This window comes from Rhinatrema bivittatum, chromosome 5 (assembly GCF_901001135.1).
Source record: "Rhinatrema bivittatum chromosome 5, aRhiBiv1.1, whole genome shotgun sequence".
Taxonomy (NCBI): domain Eukaryota; kingdom Metazoa; phylum Chordata; class Amphibia; order Gymnophiona; family Rhinatrematidae; genus Rhinatrema; species Rhinatrema bivittatum.
This window is the reverse complement of record NC_042619.1, coordinates 238,434,608-238,454,322: the sequence shown is the minus strand read 5'-3', so window position 1 is coordinate 238,454,322 and position 19,715 is coordinate 238,434,608. Positions and strand designations below refer to the sequence as shown.

The window sequence follows — 19,715 nt, the reverse complement described above, 5'->3', positions numbered from 1 at the left end:
AAAAATACCTAAATCTGGGTTTTTAATAAAACTGAATGGCATAGAGTCTTGTGGAGAAGTTGAGTTCATCTGCCTTAAAACTAACTGAAGACCTGCAGGAGTTCTTCTATTAAAAAAATGTACTAACTGTATTCAAAGGATGATCTTGTAAAGATCCATTGTAGAGTGCTCCTCCAGCCTGCAGGCGATGCTGTGAGCCTCTTGATCTCTGTCTAGTCCTCCCAACTCTGTGCTCTTTGCTTCCCTAGGCAGCAATCTCGTACTTATATTGTGGCAGTTTCAGCAGTCAGTTGCCAGAACTTGATCCTACTTTCTGGTCCTCGTACTCTGGCTCCATTCCTGTATCCAGAAGACTGCGTTAACATCAGCTTCTACCTTCATCACTCCTGTTTTGTTAATCGTGCCAGCCGCAAAGTTCCACAGCCCGTCGCACTCACCCGTCGCAGCCCCAGTCTGGCCTTGTCTTCTCCTGCAGCAGAGACAGCTGCTGCCAGCGCCGAACTCCGTGGCTCAGGGCCACTGCTTAGGACTCCGAAGACAGACCCCACCGGTGTCTTCCTAGGCGCACGCACACCTCTCCACTATTCTTAAAGGGACCGCGGCAGGAAAATTCCTGCGGTTCCTCCTGATGAAGTCAGCACTTCTACCTACTTAAGGCCGCTCCTGTCTGCTATGCCTTGCCTCAGCAACAGGTTGTGCTCCTTGTGCGTCTCTTATTGTCTGTCGCTGTCTTCTCCTGGATTACCTCTCTGGTTTTGGTTTGGACTGTCTGGATTACATGTTGGATTGCTGCCTGCCCTGACTTTTGGATCTGTTACAGATGCCGCTGAATCACCGCCTACCCTGACTTCTGGCTCGTCCTTGACTCCGTTGGCTTGCTGCCTCATGGAGTTGCTCTTCTCTGGAGACCCGTTCCTAAATCCAGCCAGCCCCAGCACCCAAAGGCTCAACCTGAGGAGAACGAGGGCTGGTATTGGTAAAGGTCCTGTTGGGTCTCAACATCTGTCAGCTCAGCTTACCAACGAGAGCCTACAGGGCTCCTCCCTACAGGTAGGAGACAACCTCATCTCAGACACAGGGTCCACTTTCGTAACAGTTTGCTGAGGCCATGGACCCGGCCGACCTTTCAGGGCTCCAAGCCATTCCGGGATTGGCTCAGAAGATTCAGCAGCAGCAGCAGCAGCACTTCCTGGAGTTACTGGCGGATAAGATAGAACGCCTCAGTGCTTGGCTGGGTGCAACCAGCACAGTCAGTCCTGCACTTGCACCTACCTCACCTACACTTCGTCTCCCAGCACCACCCCAATACGCCGGGGATCCTAGTCAGTGTTGGGGCTTCCTGAATCAGTGTTTTATGCACTTCACTTTACAACCAGCACAATTTTCTAAGTACTCCATTAAAACTACTTTCATCCTTTCCCTCCTGGATGGGAAGGCTTTGGCCTGGGCTTCTGTGAGAACGAGGAGACCCTCTCCTTCAGGATGTACAGCGGTTTCTTCAAATCTTCAAACGAGTCTTTCACGAGCCAGGTAGGTTGACCACCATCGGATCTGAGTGTTGCATCTCCAGCAAGGGTCTAGACCACTCATGGACTATGCCATAGAGTTTCAAACCCTGGCTACAGAATTAAGACTGGCGGGAGGACAGCCTTCAAAGAATTTTCTTGGAGAGATTATCTCCCTGAATCAAGGATGAATTGGCAGCAAGGGAGCTTCCGAATCTCTGGATGCCCTCATCAACCTCACTGGGAGAATCAACCGCCATCTTCAGCAACGGTCTAGGGAACTACAGACCTCATGAAGACCGGTCACGCTGGCTCTAGCATTCTCCCATCCCATGCTTCCTAACCCAGTGACTGAGTGATCAGAAGAATCTATGCAGCTGGATCAAAGTCACCTTACAGCTGAAAAGAAGCACAGGCACACTCAGGGAAGGGACATCTACTTGCCCAATGTCCTGTAAAGCAGGGAAACTCCCAAACCTAGGAGTCAGTGGGGAGAGGAACCTAGGTTATGCCACTCCAGCTCCTCAACTTACATTGCCAGTAGCAGTTATCTCGGAGCAGCTTAAATTTCCCACTCTGGCACAGGGGGAAATTTCAACCAGGACCTAGTTTCCCACCTCAACCTGCCGACAATTCCCAGGGACACACCTTTGATTATTTCTTCTATCTACGGAAAATCTCTTCTGGGTCGAATCACCATGACCACCGTACCATTAAAGCTTTGAACTGGCATTTTACATGTGGAAGAAATATTTTTTTTCATCATTGACAAGGCAGTTCACTCTATCGTTTTGGGAATAGCCTGGTTACAACTCCACTGCCCCACTATTGACTGGGGAACTCTTCAATTGATCAGTTGGGGTCCCCACTGTCAGACCTCCTGTCTTCTTGCGGTTTTCCCTCCTTCACCGGTTCTTCTGGCTTCAACATCCTTGGGATTACCACCACCGTATGCTTGTATGCAGACGTGTTTTCTAAGAGGAAGACTGAAACCCTATCAGAACATTGTACCTATGACTGCGCCATTAGTCTCTTGCCTGGCACCACTCCACTGCGAGAAAGGTTATATCCTTTGTCCCTTCCTGAAAGTAAGGCTATGTCTCAATACAGACAAGAAAATCTAGAGAGAGGATTCTTCTTTGTTACCAAGAAGGATGGCATGCTTCGGCCATGTATTGACTATCGTGGTCTAAATGCTACAACGAAAAAGGACAGTTAACTCCTGCTGCTTATTGCAGAACGTCTGAACCAACTTCAAGAGCAAAATCTTTACGAAACTAAATCTTCAGGGAGTCTACAATCTAATTCGGATTCAACCTGGTAATGAATGGAAGACTGCCTTCGATACAAGAGATGGTCACTACGAGTATCTTGTTATTCCCTTCGGCTTGTGCAAAGCTCCCACCATATTTCAGAATATGATGAACGAAGTCTTCCGGGATCTTCTGTATGTCATTGCACTTATCTAACTTGCATTTCTCTAGAGGATATCCTTATCTTCTCTAAAGACTTTCAGTCCCATCGCAGGGATGTCTGTAAAGTTCTTCAGTATCTACAGGCCAATAAGCTGTTTGCTAAACTAGAGAAATGCATCTTTGAGAAAGAAAGTTTACCCTTCCTGGGATATACAGTCTCTAGTGATGGCTTCTGCATGGATCCAGAGAAGGTGACATGCATCCTGAACTGGCCTCAGCCTGCTGGACTTCACCCCTTACAAAAGTTCCAGGGATTCACTAATTTCTATCATCATTTTATTCCCAATTACTCACAGATTGTGGTAATGAAGAGCTGTTTATGGAAATCAGCAGTCTGGTGTATTATAAAATTTTAAATGAAGCAATGACATTGGGGAGGAATTTGTCATGAGTGTTGGAAAAGGAGGGGCTTGAGCTACTGGATGATTATTGTGAAACCAACATTTCATTTATTTTATTATACTCCACTTTAAAGTCCGTTATGTAAAGCATATTATCAAATTTTATTAAATAAAACAAAAAACACAAGACCTTGACAACACAGTACACAGGCACAAACAGGCAATTGGATGGACCAAGTGGTCCTTTTCTGCTTCACTCTTCTACATTTGTCTATCTTTTCTTGGTATTCTCAGTCACCACTCCACCTCTATTTTTCTTCTGTTTTCAAACTGTTCCTATTTTCTTCTTATAACTGCTGGGTTTTTTTTTCTTCTGTTTGTGTACTTTATCATCCATGGTATGTCTCTGCAACTTATTTTCGCTCTAGCCTGTTTCTTTTTCTCACCTCCCTCTCCTCTCCCCACGCTGCGTATCTACTCAAAGTAGACAAACCTCAACTACACAGACTAGGTGGGCCATTTTGGTCTTTACTATGTTATCTCAGACCTAGTCAGTCCATCTAATCTCCCATTATAACATTTCTTTCTTCAACCACTGGCATTTCCTCCTCTCTTCAATCATCCACTCCTACTACTGTTTAGGTCACATCATTTTTTTCACTGGCTGTCAATTGCAGCAGCTCAGCAGTGCCTGAATGTAATCTGCTTTGAAGTGGCTGAAAGATGGAATATAAATCTAAATAAATAAATGATGGAATTCATTGGCTACTCTGCTGGCAGCAGGCCATGAGGTGACGGGCTGCAACACTTTTCCTAAAGGTGCCAGCCCGGGACGTCCTGATGGCAGCTTGGAGACTTGAAGACTGCCGGTGACCATGAGGCCAGGCAGATCGCTTCTGCATTACTATTCCCACCGCTGATCGGTCAAGGTACTGAACAGCAGCATCGGTACTAACCAGAAGCACTTTCTGTCCACCGCTCAGAGGCGGACAGCAGTTAGAACCCTGTCCAGAAAGCCAGGGATGTCCGGTAATCCCGCTCTTTCCACTGCAACGCTCTCCTCTCCATCCCTGACCTAGCTGGCCTTCTCACCTTTCAGTTCGGCTTAGTTGATCCCGGTAGCACTGCTGCAGTCTCAACACCTTTCTCTTTCTGCCGTGCTGGAGGAAAGAGGAGTGATGAAAGAACAAAGCTACGGGAAGGAAAGAAAACAGAGCGAAGGTGCCGGCGCGAAAGAAGCAGCGCAAAACAGCAAAGAAAACTTGCTGGGTTTTAAGCAAAGAAACCGCGGAAAGCGATTGGTCATTATACTACATGACCTCCCATGGGGGCGGAGACTTAATGTGTTCCCGCCTTATGATTGGCTAAAGCGTACAATAGTCTTTGATCTCAGGCGGGTTCTCAGAGTGAGTGGGTTTCTGTGCATTTGAGCAGCGATGAAGTTGGGATGCGTCACAATACGGTGGCCCAAAGGAGCTGAAGACGGGGATACAGGAGCCGGGAGGATGAGCTGCCGTCACTGAAAAGACAAATCTCTGCGTCTGAGAGCCGGATTCCCGCCTCGAAGGTTCGGAGTCGTCTCAATGATGAGGTAAAGGAAGGCCAGGGCTCTGATGTGGAGGAGAGGCGCAAGCCGTGTGCTTTGAAATCAAGAGCGAGCGTGTAGGGGAAATGTGGGGGGACAGTGCAGATAGAGGAGAAGCGAGATAGGAGGTGAGTGAGAGAGATTGGGATATATGTAGGTGAGGGCACGGGTAAGAGAGACAATATGAGGTGAAGCGAGAGGTGAAGCGATGAGTAAAGTGCAAGCAGAAAAGGGGGAGAACTGAGGCAGGGAGAAAGCGGGGGGGGGGGGGGGGGGGGAAAGAGAGTATAGAGAAGGAGGGTCAAGATGTGAAGGAGAGAACGAGACATAGAGATGAGAGAGTGCAAAAGGGCCGAGACGTGAGGTGGGAGAGTGCCGAAAGAGGGATAGGTGAGAGGTAGAGGAGGGGAATGGTTGACAGACGGGAACTACAGAAAGGGGGATAAAGGGGCAGAGAGGGCCGCAGATGATAGAAAAGTTTGAAGACGATATAGGAGGGGACGATTGGAGACCTAGAAGGCGATAACTGTGGATGATAGATTTTCCAGACGTCCAGGTTTTCTGGGACGTGTCCCCTTTTTTTTTTTTTTTTTTAAAGGGTTTTATGGGCTTTCTGGATTTGGACAGTTTATCCTCTGAGCAATTGCATGGGCAGACAGAAAATGATTCTGTGTCTTGCAATGCTGCTCCCTCTGTCTTCTGGCTGTTCAAGTAGTGCCTCACCAGTAGGAGGTGGGAGCTGTAGTGTGAGAAATCTTCCCTCTTACCCCTGCAGTTTCTAGACTGTGCTGAACTGTCATCAGGAAGAGTGTGGCCTGCAGAACCCATCACCTGCCAGGCTTTTGTTATCAGCTGGAATATTGGCCCCTGGAACTCCTCCCTTGTTGGACCACCATCATAAGGAACTAGTAGTACAATTATTTAACCCAGACAATACAATAGGGAAAGGGCTGGGTAGGAGTGGCTGAAGGAATTTAAGGATAAATAGAGGAGTGGGAGAGGGAAGGAAACACCAGAGGGTGAGGTTAAGAGGAGAGGAAAGGAAGTATCCTAAGGGGAAGAGAGACTAAGTGAAGACATAAAGTAGCTTGAATGGAGTGAGAGGAGGAAAGGAAAAGGCATAAGGGCAGTGAGAGAAGGTAAGGAGCTTAGATGGGGTGGAGAGCACAAATAGAAGGTAAACAGAGCTGAAGATATGAGAAGACTGTATTAATTTTTCTGTTTGACAAGAGATACAGAGATGGAGCTCTAAGAAAATAAAAAAAAGAAGGAACAAGCTAGGACAGAATAAATCAAACCATAGACAGAATGCCAAATTATTCTTTATTTTAATTTTGGCAAGGATTTGATGACTTTTTTTTTTAATGTGAAGCTAATTTAGCTTGGCTCCTTTTTTGCTCTTAGAGCCAAATCAGACTGCTCGCCTACCTCTAGACCACATATGTGGCCCAATGCCAGCTAGAGGACTGAGGTGCAGACTGGCAGCCCTTGGCAGCCAAAAAAGAAGACTCAGAGGGAAGCCCAGCACCAGCTACAGAGGAGGTGAATGAATTAAATTTACGTAAAAAAACAAAACAAAAAACAGTTCACTAAACTTTACTTTTGAGTCCTAATTGTTGTCCTCTGTCCAGCTTATGTCATTTGATAAGAGAAGAAATTGGTATTGCAGGTTAGAGGAAGATGCATGTCACAGAGTGGATATGCTTGAGTGGAACCAGAAAATCTGGTAGAATGTCAAATATTTGTGTTCTTTGACAACATTTTTAAAATCTTGTTTCAAAAGGTTTTTATTTATATACCTATGAAGAGTAATAGTATGAGTCAACAATTCCATGGTATTAGCTGTGTAGCTCATATTTAGACAAATGTTACAGACTCATGACTTAGACAGTGGAGTTATTGATGGCTAAGAGAGGATGTCTGAAGAGGGGGAGAAGAGATGGATATGAGGCTTAAAAGGGAGAGATAAGGCCATGTTTGGAGGAGAAAATATGAAGCAGAAAAGGGAGAGACTGTGACAGAGTGGCAGGGAATGTAAAAGAAGGGGCAGGGATTTGAAGGATTGAGGATGTGGGGAAGAGAAAGGTGCAATGAAAGATTGTGTGGAAAAAATCCGAGGACACCAGAGGGAGAGGTATGGGAGAAGATGTTGGATGACGAGGACTTCTTGGTCCACCCACTGTGCCCATCTGTGGTTGCTAGCGTTATAGAATGTAGAACTCTGCTGAACTCAAGGCACAGCACCAACAGTCAACTGTTCAACCCAACAGCCTTTTCTTTTGCACCTTTGAGATGTTTATTTCTTGGCTTGCTCTTTAAGGTTTCTAGGGACCAAGGGCTTAAAAAGTTCAAGGACGTTGCATTCTTCCTTACACCAGGCGAATGGTATTTTTCAAGGGATGCCTTATCTTCCTTAGCGTCTGTTGGATTGAGTTTGAGTTTGCTCTCCTTTCATGTTGGGCCATCATCTGCTGTTCTTTCACCTGGTTTTCCCTGTCACAAAACATTCTATGTTCCCTGGTTATCTCTCTGTTTCTCTCTCTTCCTGCTCAAGGAACTAAAGATAATCTGATGGGGTGGGAAGGGTGGTTCTCTCCTCTGTGCTGAGATCATCTGTGTTCTATGGTATTGTAACAGCAAGTGGGTGGATTAGTTGGATCTTAGTCCTCACCTGCTGTCTTATTTAATGTTTATGTGCTTCTTGACCAGATAAATACCAGTAGGGACAATAATCAAAAGTTTAAGTGAGTAAACTCATGTTTGTTTGTTTGTTTATTTAGAAACTTTTATATACCGGTATTAGTGGGGACATCATACCAGTTTACATTTGAACAAAAGGCTTGAAAATACATAGTAACAGGGAAAGTGAACTGGGAGAGGGTTAACCAAGATAAACGTGGAAGGATAGATTAAAGTAACAAGAACAATCGTACCCGCATAAAAACAGGGCATGCTTATTGCCCCCATGCACATGGCTAAAAGTGTGTGTGCTGACCTTCCCCCAGCATCCCCCATGCTGAAAATGGGGGATGCTGGGGCAGGACAGTAAACTTTGAGCAGAGCTTTCATTATGAAAACCCTGTACTTTCCCCCTGGGTATTTGTACCTGCCATTCCATGCCCTTTATCATTTTGGTCATCCTTCTCTGCATTTTCTCCAGTGCAATTATATCTTTGTTGAGATGCGGTGATCAGAATTGCACACAGTATTCAAGGTGCAGCCTAACCATTGAGCAATATAGACATGACATCCTCCGTTTTATTTGCCATTCCCTTCCCAACATTCTCTTTGCTTTTTTGACCACCACAGTACATTCAGCCAATGATTTAAATGTAATATCAACTACGACGCCCAAATCTTTTTTCCTGGGTAGTAACTCCTAAAATGGAACCTAACATTGTGTACAGCATGGGTTATTTTTCCCTATATGCATCACTTTGCACTTGTTCACATTATATTTCATCTGCAATATGGACACCCAATCTTCAGTCTCGCAAGGTCCTCCTGCAATTTATCACAATCCGCTTGTCATTTAACTACTCTGAATAATAACCCCTCAAGGTTGGTCCCTTGCGCTTTAAATGGTCTTGGGATCCTCAGTTTAACTGAACTTGCACTGGTGGAACCTCACTGGGTCTCATAATGGCTTTGCACCTCTTCTTCTCAATGGGTTTCCCACCCTGTTCCTTGGTTGGCCTTGTTATCACTTGAGCACTTCTTAGATCCTGTCACTACACTCCAGGTGGGAGGGGGGAGGGAAAAAGTTCTTTTTCTTCAGTTCTAGCAGTTCAGCGAAAATGATTTGCTTTGGTAGTTGTGTAGTTTCTTAATGCTTATTTGTGACTGCAAGAAATGTCAGTTGGATAAATTTTAGTTGCATTTTGGGGCATTTTAGAGTGTGCTTTGCTTTGACCCAAGCACTTGGAAGTGTCCAGTACAGATGCTAAGAGTGCTACAGTGTTAATATAAGAGGCTTTGTGGCATGATCTTGGAAATCCCCATTGAAGCCCTTCAACTCAAGAGACCTTGGAGTCCAAATCGATGATAATTTAAAAATGAAAGCCTACATTAGCAAACTTATCAAATCTGGTTTCTACAAGCTGCAAATTCTAAGTCAACTGAAACCCCTACTATGCTCAATTGATTTTAGTCAATTGAATTTAGTTAAACGAATAGATCTGGCTCTCAACAGGGAGTTCAAAAAATGTTGGATTTGGGTATATGCTAAAAAAAAAACCCCGGGCCTAAATTGTATCTTTCCGCTAGATCGTCCAGACTGCAAAGATGACTAAAACAGGTCATGCTCAGGGTTGCCCAAGATATATATATATATATATATATATATCTCCACCAAGGCCCGAAGTTGGGCAGCTGCAGAATACCTGTTGTGCTTGGAGGTGGACCCTTGTCCCTAAGCAGTGGAGAACAGCTCCCTGGTAGGGAGCACCTGCCCCCAGGGTGCAGAGCACAGGAGGAGACAGAGGCTAGGATGAGCTTCACCACTGGAAGCCTGTTGTCCCGGGTGGAGCCTGTAGGGACCTGGGCCGCTTGGACTTAGGTGGGTCTCGCAGGGTCTCCTGGAAAGGTAGTAGAGAGGCGTGTCCACGGCAAGGGAGCACGGTCAGTCACTAGGCTGTAGGTCTGGAGAAGCAAGGAAGGCCAGTACAGTGTAGGCGATGGCAAGGGACAAAGCCAGAATCAGGAGACGTGGTAGATGGCAGCCTGGGTCAGAATTGGAGGATCAGTCCGAGGAGTAGGCAACGAAGCAGGGGTCAAGTTCTAGAGGTCAGACAAGGTCACAAGGCAGGCAGACGTCGGGATCCAGGCAGCGAACAGAATGAGCAAGGAGCAGGCTGAGGTCAGTACCAGAGAGACCGTCCGAGGGTACTACCTGGGGAGACAGGACGGACAGACGCTAGAACAGAAGGACGCTGGACAAGGCTGGAAGAGTAGGACGCTGGAACAAGACTGGAACAAGACTGTGAACGTGGAGGCAAACTAGTACACTTACAGTGCCGACCCGATTGCCAAGGCAAGGAAGTGCAGGCAGGGACTTCTTTATATACATACGTTCAATCAGGGTGCGCCGCGGATCTTGGACCCGCCCCATGCCCTACAAGAGGCCGGGCGGTCTGTGCGTGTAGGGGCAAGGCCAACTCCAGTGAGGACGCCGAACTCCAGCTTGAAGCCTGATGCGCAGTGGAAGGCCCGGCGACCGCTGCCGCGGGACGTCGAGGCCTGGAGGAGCTTGCGGCTGCCACTGGGGAGGCCGACCCGTGACCTGCAGAGGAGCTAGCGAGGTGAGCAGGCCCGAGCGCGGAAGGGGCACACAACAATCAATACCCACAGATCCTCTCAGCTTTTGGGAGGAAACAAAACAGAGCGAGCCACTCATGGTAGTCGTTTCCTCTAAATAAAACCAAAAATTCTTGTCTGACACAACCTAAGAACAGCAGAGGAAATGTAAATAGGGATTGTAGAAAAATAATATAAAAGTTGGGGGAGGATATTCATTTTGACAATAGCAAGACGGCCTAACCAAGAAAAGCTCTCTCTCTTCCATTTTTCCAAGTCCCGCCCAGTGCTTCTCATCAGTGGAATGTAATTTAAAGTAAATAAATCTGTTATTTGCAGACCAGTGTGAACCCCCAGGTATTTAAGGGACTGTTTAGCCCATTTAAAAGGGTAGTGTTGTTTGATAAGGGCAACCTCAGAAGCCACCAAATTAAGATTCAGGAGCTCTGATTTGTCATAATTGACTTTAAAACAGAGACACTACTAAATTGGTCTAACTCAGCCACCATCCCTTTTAGTGAATGGCCAGGATTAGTGTGTGTGAACAATATATCGTCAGAGAAAAGTGATAATTTAAAATGCAGCTTATTCAATTGTACTCCCATAATTTGGGTGGACATACGAACCCTCGTAGCAAAAGGTTCCAAAAATAATTCAAACGGTAGAGGGGATAGAGGGCAGCCCTGCCTTGTTCCCCAGCCTATACAACATTTATCCCCGTAGGCACCATTAACCTTGACACTAGCTTGTGGAGACTCATAGAGCTTTACTATCTATTGAAGAGCATTTTTTATAAAGTCTTGAATAGAAAGGACCAGTATACTAGGTCAAATGCCTTTTCAGCTGCCATGCGGGTAGGTATAAAACCCACTTGAACAGAGTGGACTAAGTGGGGTATTACTGTATTGAGATGTTGGGCTAAAACCCTAGCTAATAATTTTGAGGTCCAAATTGATTAAGGAGATTGGCCGATAGGAACCACAAATGGCTGGATCCCTACCTGGTTTTTCTATAATCGTGATCCCAGCAACATTGGAATGAGCAGGGAAAGAACCACCCTCTCTAAAGGATGGATCTCTTGGCAGCATTTGACACTGTTAACCACTCCATCCTCCTAAACCAGCTGTCAAACATAGGAATAACAGGAACTGCATTGGCCTGGTTCAAAACATTCCTTGGTAACAGAGGCTACAAGGTTAAAATTCACAATAAAGAATCACACAGTCATCATTCCTCCCTAGGAGTTCCCCAGGGTTCTTCCCTATCCCCCATGCTCTTCAACATTTACCTTCTTCCACTATGCAAGCTGTTAACCAAACTGAACCTAAAACACTTCTTATACGCCGACGATGTCCAGATCGTGATCCCCCTTAAAGAATCCATCACTAAAACACTTGAATTTTGGGAAATCTGCCTTCAAGAAATCAATTGCCTCCTCACTAGCTTAAACTTAATTCTAAATTCTTCAAAAAGCGAACTCTTTCTCATCTCCCCAGAAAACAGTTATATCACTACCAATTCACCAGCCAACCTTCACATCACCCAAGCAAGAGACTTAGGAGTTATCGATAATCGTCTAAATCTAAAATCATTTATCAACCAAACAACTAAGGACTGTTTTCATAAACTACATGTCCTGAAAAGAATAAAACCACTCCCTCATTCTCAAGATTACAGAATGGTTCTGCAAGCAATAATCTTCTCTAAGATAGACTACTGTAACTCTATCTTATTAGGTCTCCCCTCATCTCACACCAAACCTCTTCAGATGGTCCAAAACGTGACAGCCTGACTACTGACAAACATGAGAAGAAGAGATCACATATCTCCCATCCTTAAAGACCTACACTGGCTGCCAATTCACTATAGAATCATTCATAAGTCATTACCATTATCTATAAAGCCATCCATCACCATGCTCCACTCAACCTACAAATCCCATTCAGAAAACATACCTCCTCCAGACCCATTAGAGAAGCTTACAGCGAATCACTACATGTACCCCATACCAAAACCTCTCAACATATAACATTTAGAGACCGGGCCTTTTCCACAGCAGGACCATCACTATGGACCTCCATTCCACCGGATCTTCGACAGGAACTGTGCCTTCTAACATTCAGAAAAAGGCTCAAGACGTGGTTGTTTAATCAAGCCTTTCCAGACCCCAACTGAATCTCAATTCAACGACAACCGTAGTCAGACATTCCTAGAACATTGTAAATAATTGCTCTTTCTGTTAAATTCCTTTAGCCTTTCCTTCTTCACCCAGTTTTGAACATCCTTGTTTTATTGTAACTTCATAGTTTCTCTTCACCAATTACTGTTTTATTTTATTTTCATTTTACACCCCCTGTTAAATGTAAACCAGCATGATGTGATTCTTATCTTGAATGCCGGTATAGAAAAACACTAAATAAAATAAATAAATAAAGGAGTTTAAAACTTCAGAGGTGATGATAGGACTATTAAGAAAGAGGTGTTGCTCAGCTGTTAATATGGGCAGGGACAAGGAGTCTAAGTATAGATCTATATCAGAGCCTTGAATATTTTCATTAGTACTATATAGAAAGGTGTAGAAATCCGTGAAACATTGCCATATACCTCCAGAGGTGGTGATAACCTCACCCGTGGGACTCTTAATTTTGGCAATGGAGTTGTGAGTCAGGAAGGCTTTTAGGCACCTAGTCAAAAAACACCTGGCTTTGTTCCCCCCTTCTAAATAGGCTTGTTTAGTTAATTTAAAGACACCATAGCTCATTTGCTTATCTAGGGCCTGTAGCTCAGTCATAGCAGATGACTGAGCTACAGGAGATTCTGTAGCTACTGGAGATTCCTAAACACCGCCGCCCACTGGGTGGCCATGTGTCGCTTTGACAATTGCAAAATAGATGTTATATGGCTGTGTCACCATTGTTCCTTTTCCCTCATACAGAAAGTTGCCTGGGAGATAAGGAACCCTCTCGCCACTGCTTTGGAACATTCCCAAACCACACTTACGGGAATATCTAAATGTTCATGGTGCTGGAAATAAGTAATTTCTCACCCAATTGTTTGACAGATGAAGTATTTTTAAAGAGATTCTCGTTCAAGTGCCAAAGTTTGAAAATCTATCCAAACAGATGCATGATCTGACCACATAGCAGTTCCTATTCCCACTGCAGTTACCCTATTTTGAAGATGTCTATCTACTAAATAGTCACTGCGGGAGTAAGACTTATGAGAAGCAGAATAAAAAGTGTAACTACATAAAGTGGGATTTCTTTGCCTCCAGATATCCACCAAACCCCATTGAGACATTAAAATAGACAGTGATCTCCTTGCACCTGACAGAGCACATGTAGAAGTGGAGGAGTTATCTAGAGCTGCTTTTTTAGTTAAATTAAAATCGCCGCCTATAATCAAAGTCTCTGCATGACTCACCAAAACAGAGTCCAGAGTTTTGCAGAAAGGACCCTTCATCAAAATTAGGGGCGTAAATAGTAACGAAAGTAAAAACATCCCGCCCCAAATGTAGTTTTAAGAGAAGGCAGCAGCCTTGAGGTTCAGCAAGCTGCAAAAGTATTTCATGTATTAGGTAACGGTAGATCAGAAAGCCCACCCCAGCGTACCGTGCACCCTTAGTACTTGCTGACAAATATTTGGCGATAATTGCGAAGAGATAAATGTTCATGTCTCTTTCTTAGGTGCATTTCTTGGATCAGAGCTATCGCTGTCTTATTTGCTAGCAGCTCCTGATCCAAGAGGTGACGTTTGTGATAATGATTAAGCCCCTTAACATTCAAGGACCATATCCGTTCCACCATTTAAGTAAAAAGTTATAGAAAATAATAATTTTAACAACTCTTCCCTTCCTTCCCACAGTAATCCCCCTACGTGCCTTGATCTCTGGGAGGGCAATTGTGATATGTATTGCAAAATGAGACCCAAGATCCCTATAACAATCCCCAACCCACCAAATCAGACCACCCATACACCATGGTGATCTCCATTAAATCTTGGGGGTATTGTCTTCGATCCAAGAAAAAGAAAACCCCATGAACTTCCCCCCATGGAACAAGAATCAGAAAAGTAATATAAAAAACTCAATTGCTTTAGTTTCAAGCGCAGCCCTCTAATAAAACCAAGCAAAGAAAAAAATGCTTGCATTAAAGTTGACGAGCTATTTAGCAACACTTAAAGCAGTGACCTAACGGAACTTCATGGTGAATGTGACCAGAAACTGCTAAACAATCCATTAACCCTGATCCGACAGGGTGGCTCAGGAGTCTTCAGAATGGCAATGTAGGCGGCAGCCACCTTTGCCTTCTCTGTGCCAGCGCGGGTATGTATCCACTTTCTACAGGTTCTGCGCCGTCTTGAGAACAGAAAAGTTTATCTTGAGGCTAGCTGTCTTTAATACCTCTGCCGCTTCACTAAGAGTTTTTATCCTATGTGTGGCTCCCTGTAAAACAAATTGAAGCCCAAAAGAGAAGGTCCAGCGATAGCTTATGCTCTCTACCCGAAGAAGAATTGTCACCTCCCTTAACTCGTATAGTTTGCGCAGGGTCAAAGGAGCCAGATCATTAAAAATGGTTAAAGTATGGTCTTCCCACAGCCAGTTATGTTGTTTTCTGACCACCTCAATGATTGCAGTTTTTTGTGCATGCAGAGAATGATATCCTGCGGTCGTGCCTCAGACCTGGGGGCCGAGGACCCGGAGTGCACGTTCAATATTAATATCCAGTGGGGCAGCTTACGTTGTCTGTGGTCATTTGGCCACCCAGGAGGGTAAACTGACAAATTTTCTTTGCGACATCTCCAACCTTCTCGTAATCTCTAGAGTCAGGAACTCTCTGGATCTGCAAGTTGCATCTCCTTGTGCGGTTTTCTAAGTCCAAGTTTTTTTGACAGTGAGGCAATCTCATTAGCAAATGTTTTATGCTGAGCTGCCATGGTTTCAAGGTGTCCCCTTGACTTTCAATCCGGGTGTCAAGATCATCCACTTGAGACTCCAAAGCTGCTAAGTCCTCACGTACCTCAGAAATGGATGTTAAAAGTTCAGTTTTATATTGCTTCATGTCAGAGCATAGTTCCATAAACTATTCCCTTATTTCATCTCTGGTTAGGAGGTTATCAGAACTCACTAGAGAGGAAATCGCTGTAGGCCCGCTAGCACCATCTTTTCCACTTATGCCACATGAGCCATCCGCGGCCTGCATGCCATCGTCTTCCGGGAGCTCCACCGTGTGTTTTCCGAAAGAGAACTGCTTCAGGTCAGCAGTTTTACGCTTGGTTGTATTTTTCTGTGAGCTAGGCAACCGCAGTTTTAGCCCAGGGCTGCCGCAGCTAATAAAATGGAAAGCAAAAACTAAGCTGCTTATGTTCCGTGGAGGGGAGCTCTGCGCTCATGCGTCTATCCTTGTCTGTGGAATAGCACCCCCTGTTCAATTGATTTTAGAACAGTTTTACAGTCTTATATTCTCTAACCTAGATTACTGTAACTCCCTACTTCTAGGATTCCCAGCTAGTCACTGCGATGGTATTTAACTTAGCGATGGTATAGAAAAGTTTTTAAATAAATAGAATGCCATAGCCAGACTTTTGACAGAAACAAGGAAATACGACCATATCATCCCAATTCTGATTGCTTTGCATTGGCTCCCTATATAGTCAAGAATATTATGCAAAGTTCTAACAATAATATTCAACAACATTAATACGAACGACATGCTGGGGGTAACATTTAAACCACACATCCCCTCTCAAATTCTTAGATCTCAGAATAAAGGTCTACTTGAAATCCCGACCATAAACTCTTATCTTACTTAAATCAAGCAATATCAATTGCTGGCCCAAAGCTTTGGAACTCAATTCCAGAGAATCTTCGTACAATAAAACATTTTAAGAAAGACCTGAAAACCTGGCTATTCACTAATGCCTGACTGATATTTCCAATTCACCTTGATCCAGTTAACCAAAATTTGTCCCGATCATTACCCCTCTCCCCTCTTCCCCCCCCCCCCCCCCCCCCTTTAATATAGCTATGATTGCTCTTATGAGCTTTTATGTGCTTGTCTTTGAAGTACACCCTTAGTCTTAGAATGTTTGTTTCTCCTTGTTCTCCTGTGTTCCTGCCTACCTTTGTAATTCATCCTATGTTGTGTGAGTGTCAACCCTGTAAACAGTTGTGGACTAGTGATTCTCACATGGAACGACGGTATATAAAACACACATTTTATTTATTTGAATCATACTGTTGACTCATAACATGACTCATAGTTTTGGCAAATGGAATGCAGCTTGGCAGTACCTTGTCGGAACACCTCATGATATGGTTTCTTGCTGTTCGTTCTTTTATTTGATATGTCTTGTGGCATCACAGCACAGAATGAAAACAAGATTGATTTGTAATGTTGATATGGAGCATTTAAATTTGTTAGTGAACAAAAATATGGAGTGCATCCAGATGTTAACACACAGTGCGCCTGTTGAAGCTCACATTCATCATGTCCCAGTTTACGGTACCATCAGTTCATGGCAATCTGTGGTGTAGCTTTCCATTTTTATGATTTGGATAGCCCTAAATAAAGTGGATATACTCTGTTTTCCCTAATGCTTTGGACAGTCTGGGTTTGATAAGGCAGGGTATAAATGTACAAATTAGGATTGTTGGGGATGGTTGAACAAAGTCCTTAGGTAAGTAAAATATTAAACACTTTTTAGAAATGGGGGGTGGGGGAAGGTGCGACATCTGGAAAGCTACGTATACTAACACGAGACTTCATTTCCCGTACTACAAGCATCTAGAGCAGTGGTTCTCAACCCTGTCCTGGGGACCCCCCCAGCCAGTCGGGTTTTCAGGATATCCACAATGAATATGCATGAGAGAAAATTTGCACACACTTTTCTCTCATGCATATTCATTGTGGATATCCTGAAAACCCGACTGGCTGGGGGGGTCCCCAGGACAGGGTTGAGAACCACTGCTCTAGAGGCAGTCATGGAAGGGGGCTGACTTGGATGTAGAGGCTGTTACAGAGATGTTGTACACTGAAAACAATTACTGGGATGTAGTTACGGTGGGCTACAATCTATTCAGGAAGGATAAGATAGGAAGAAAAGGAAGTGTTGTGCTAAATATATAAAAAATAAATCAACAGAACTGTAGGGTTTACAAGATGAGGAGGTACTTTGGGTTAATCTGGAAAGAGGGACTAGAATGTCTATTTATAGTGGTGTAATGTACAGAGCTTCATTGCAGACAGAAGAAATGAAAGTGGTGGTGCTATTGCTAGGGACTTTCAGTCTGTTGCATGTTGTTTGGAACATCCCGGCTGTGGTGTCTTCTAAAAGCAGATTCTCTGCAAGGAGAACTGTTCAGCCAATTGGTAACAGAACCTGCATGGGAAGGGGAGATACTAGACCTGGTGTTTATCAATGGGGACAGAATTTCTGTTGTAGTGCGCTGGTTCTCAACAAGTGTGTCGGGACACACTGGTGTGTTGTGAGGTCCTGGGAGGTGTGTCGCAGGGCCAGCAGATGGCTGCCTCCTTATCAGCCCGGGTGGAAGTTGGTTGACTTCTCTTACATTGGGCCTGATGGGAGGCTACTCTCACTTCCTTCTCTTCTTTCTGGCCCAGTGGGAGGCCGTTTCCTCCTTCACCCAGATCAGAGCGAGACATTGTCAGCTCCTGCTGATCTGGGCCTGAAGACTTCACCTTTAAAAGGATTTAAACTGGTCTAAGTCTGTCCAGAGGGTGGTTACTAATATGCTCAGTGGTTTTAGCTCTAAAGCATATTGGAATAGATTTTAAAGATCTAAGTGTTACGGCTGTGGGCCCAGCTGGGGCTGATGAACCCCCACAGGGGCAGGCCAGGACTTCAGGACAGTCGCAGACAAAACTAAGGATCTTTGGCCTATACCAGCCACCTCCCCTGCAGGCTGAGCCTTTGGGTTCTGGCGGCTGGCAGGATTTAGACTGTGTGGCTGACATAGAGGTGCAGGTGGAGCAGGACTGGAGACTTGAGGCAAGGTGAGGCTGGAATCGGGCAGGCGTGGGTGCAAATAAGCCTGGAACTCTGGAACAGACTGGAGCTTGGGTACAAGTAAGGCTGGAACAGACAGACCAGGACAAGACCAGATCGGGCCAAAATAGAACAAGGAACACAAAAGCCCGAAGGCAACAGACTAGAAAGCAGGACTATAGCAGAAGGCCTGAGAAGGCCACAGGACAAAGCAGAAGGCCAAAGTGTAGTCCTATGCAGGACAGGGCCAAGCAGAGAGCTAGGGAACTCAATGACAAGGCAATGAGCATAGCCAGAAGCAGGGTTAAATAGATAGAGCCCTGCTGAGTCATGGGAACACAGAGGCTATGACTGGAGCGAGAGTAGGGGCAATTCCATTGCCCCTACTCTTAAATATATATATTCCATGGGGACCTCTGGTGGTTGGGAGGCTGCATAATAGGCAGAATCATAACACTATATATACCCTAGAGCAGTTGGTTCTCAACCTTTTGTCTGTCAGGACACACCTGATAGATAGTTCTCACATGCGCGACACACTGAATAATGACAGTCACGAGTAAATGTTAATGTACACTTTGCATTCACAGGGACCCCATCCCCACCGCCCTGCTCCTCAGCAGTGGGTTTAAAGCAGAACGAGAACCTTCCCTGTACAACTCCTCATACAAAAAAAGATATTCTGGTGTTATCTCAATAACAGCAACACAAACTTCCTCTACTACCAGGCACAATAGCCCTGCTTATAAATAGACAGCATTTCACCACCAATGCATGTCCTATTGAGAAAATAGAACAAATAAGATGAGGTATTTTACTTGCCTACAAGTAAATACCTCACCTCGGGGACACACACACACACACACACACCACACACACACACTTCAGCAAGTAAAGAAAGACCACAAATTACAAATCAAGACAGAAATTGGAATGGAAACCCAAAAAAGCCACTCTGCATACAGTGCAAACCTGGAGAAATATAGCACATTACATAGTCCCAGGATCTGCAATAATGCACACAAACTAACCCGCACAAAGTTACACCTGCATTATGGAACACACTCAAACAGTAATAACCCTATCTATGAAAAGGCAACACTACAAATATTTAACCAGGTCCTAAACACTAATACACTTCCTATTGGGAAAACAGAACAAGCCAAGCTGCTATAGAGCCCCACACAGAAATAATTGTAAAGCGATTCTAATAAATGTTTCAAAAGAGCTGATGAACGAAACATCTAACAATTAAAAACTCTTAAAATGATTAAAAATTATCCAAACACTAATAAAATATTTCAAAACAGACCCATCACATAATAGCCAATAATTAAAATGACAGTCAAGCAAGAAAAATAAACTTAAAAAGCCACCTTTACTTTCCCTCTCCAGCAGCTTTCATACTCCTTTCCTTGCAGGCCAATAGCACTCACCAGAAGCAGCAGTAGCTGCTGAAGCTCTGTCCTCACAGTCCTCTTCCTTAGGGACCTCAACCAGTCTCTGT

General features: G+C 44.6%; 2 protein-coding genes across 8 annotated transcripts in view; one reads left to right on the top strand and one right to left on the bottom strand.

Annotated features, from left to right (window-relative positions):
* CRYZL1 (crystallin zeta like 1) overlaps positions 1 to 4,580 on the bottom strand; it is a 138,860-nt gene extending 134,280 nt beyond the window's left edge. For all 3 annotated transcript variants that reach the window (XM_029603541.1, XM_029603543.1, XM_029603542.1), the window contains exon 1: positions 4,414 to 4,580. The gene's annotated coding sequence lies outside the window, so the exon portion shown is untranslated. The remainder of the gene's footprint in view (positions 1 to 4,413) is intronic.
* A 162-nt stretch (positions 4,581 to 4,742) lies between these two features.
* The window catches only part of ITSN1 (intersectin 1), a 520,117-nt gene continuing 505,144 nt past the window's right edge, over positions 4,743 to 19,715 (top strand). For 4 of the 5 annotated variants that reach the window (XM_029603539.1, XM_029603538.1, XM_029603537.1 and 1 more), the window contains exons 1-2: positions 4,743 to 4,912; positions 6,311 to 6,448. The gene's annotated coding sequence lies outside the window, so the exon portion shown is untranslated. The remainder of the gene's footprint in view (positions 4,913 to 6,310; positions 6,449 to 19,715) is intronic. The other variant, XM_029603536.1, reaches the window with a different exon arrangement.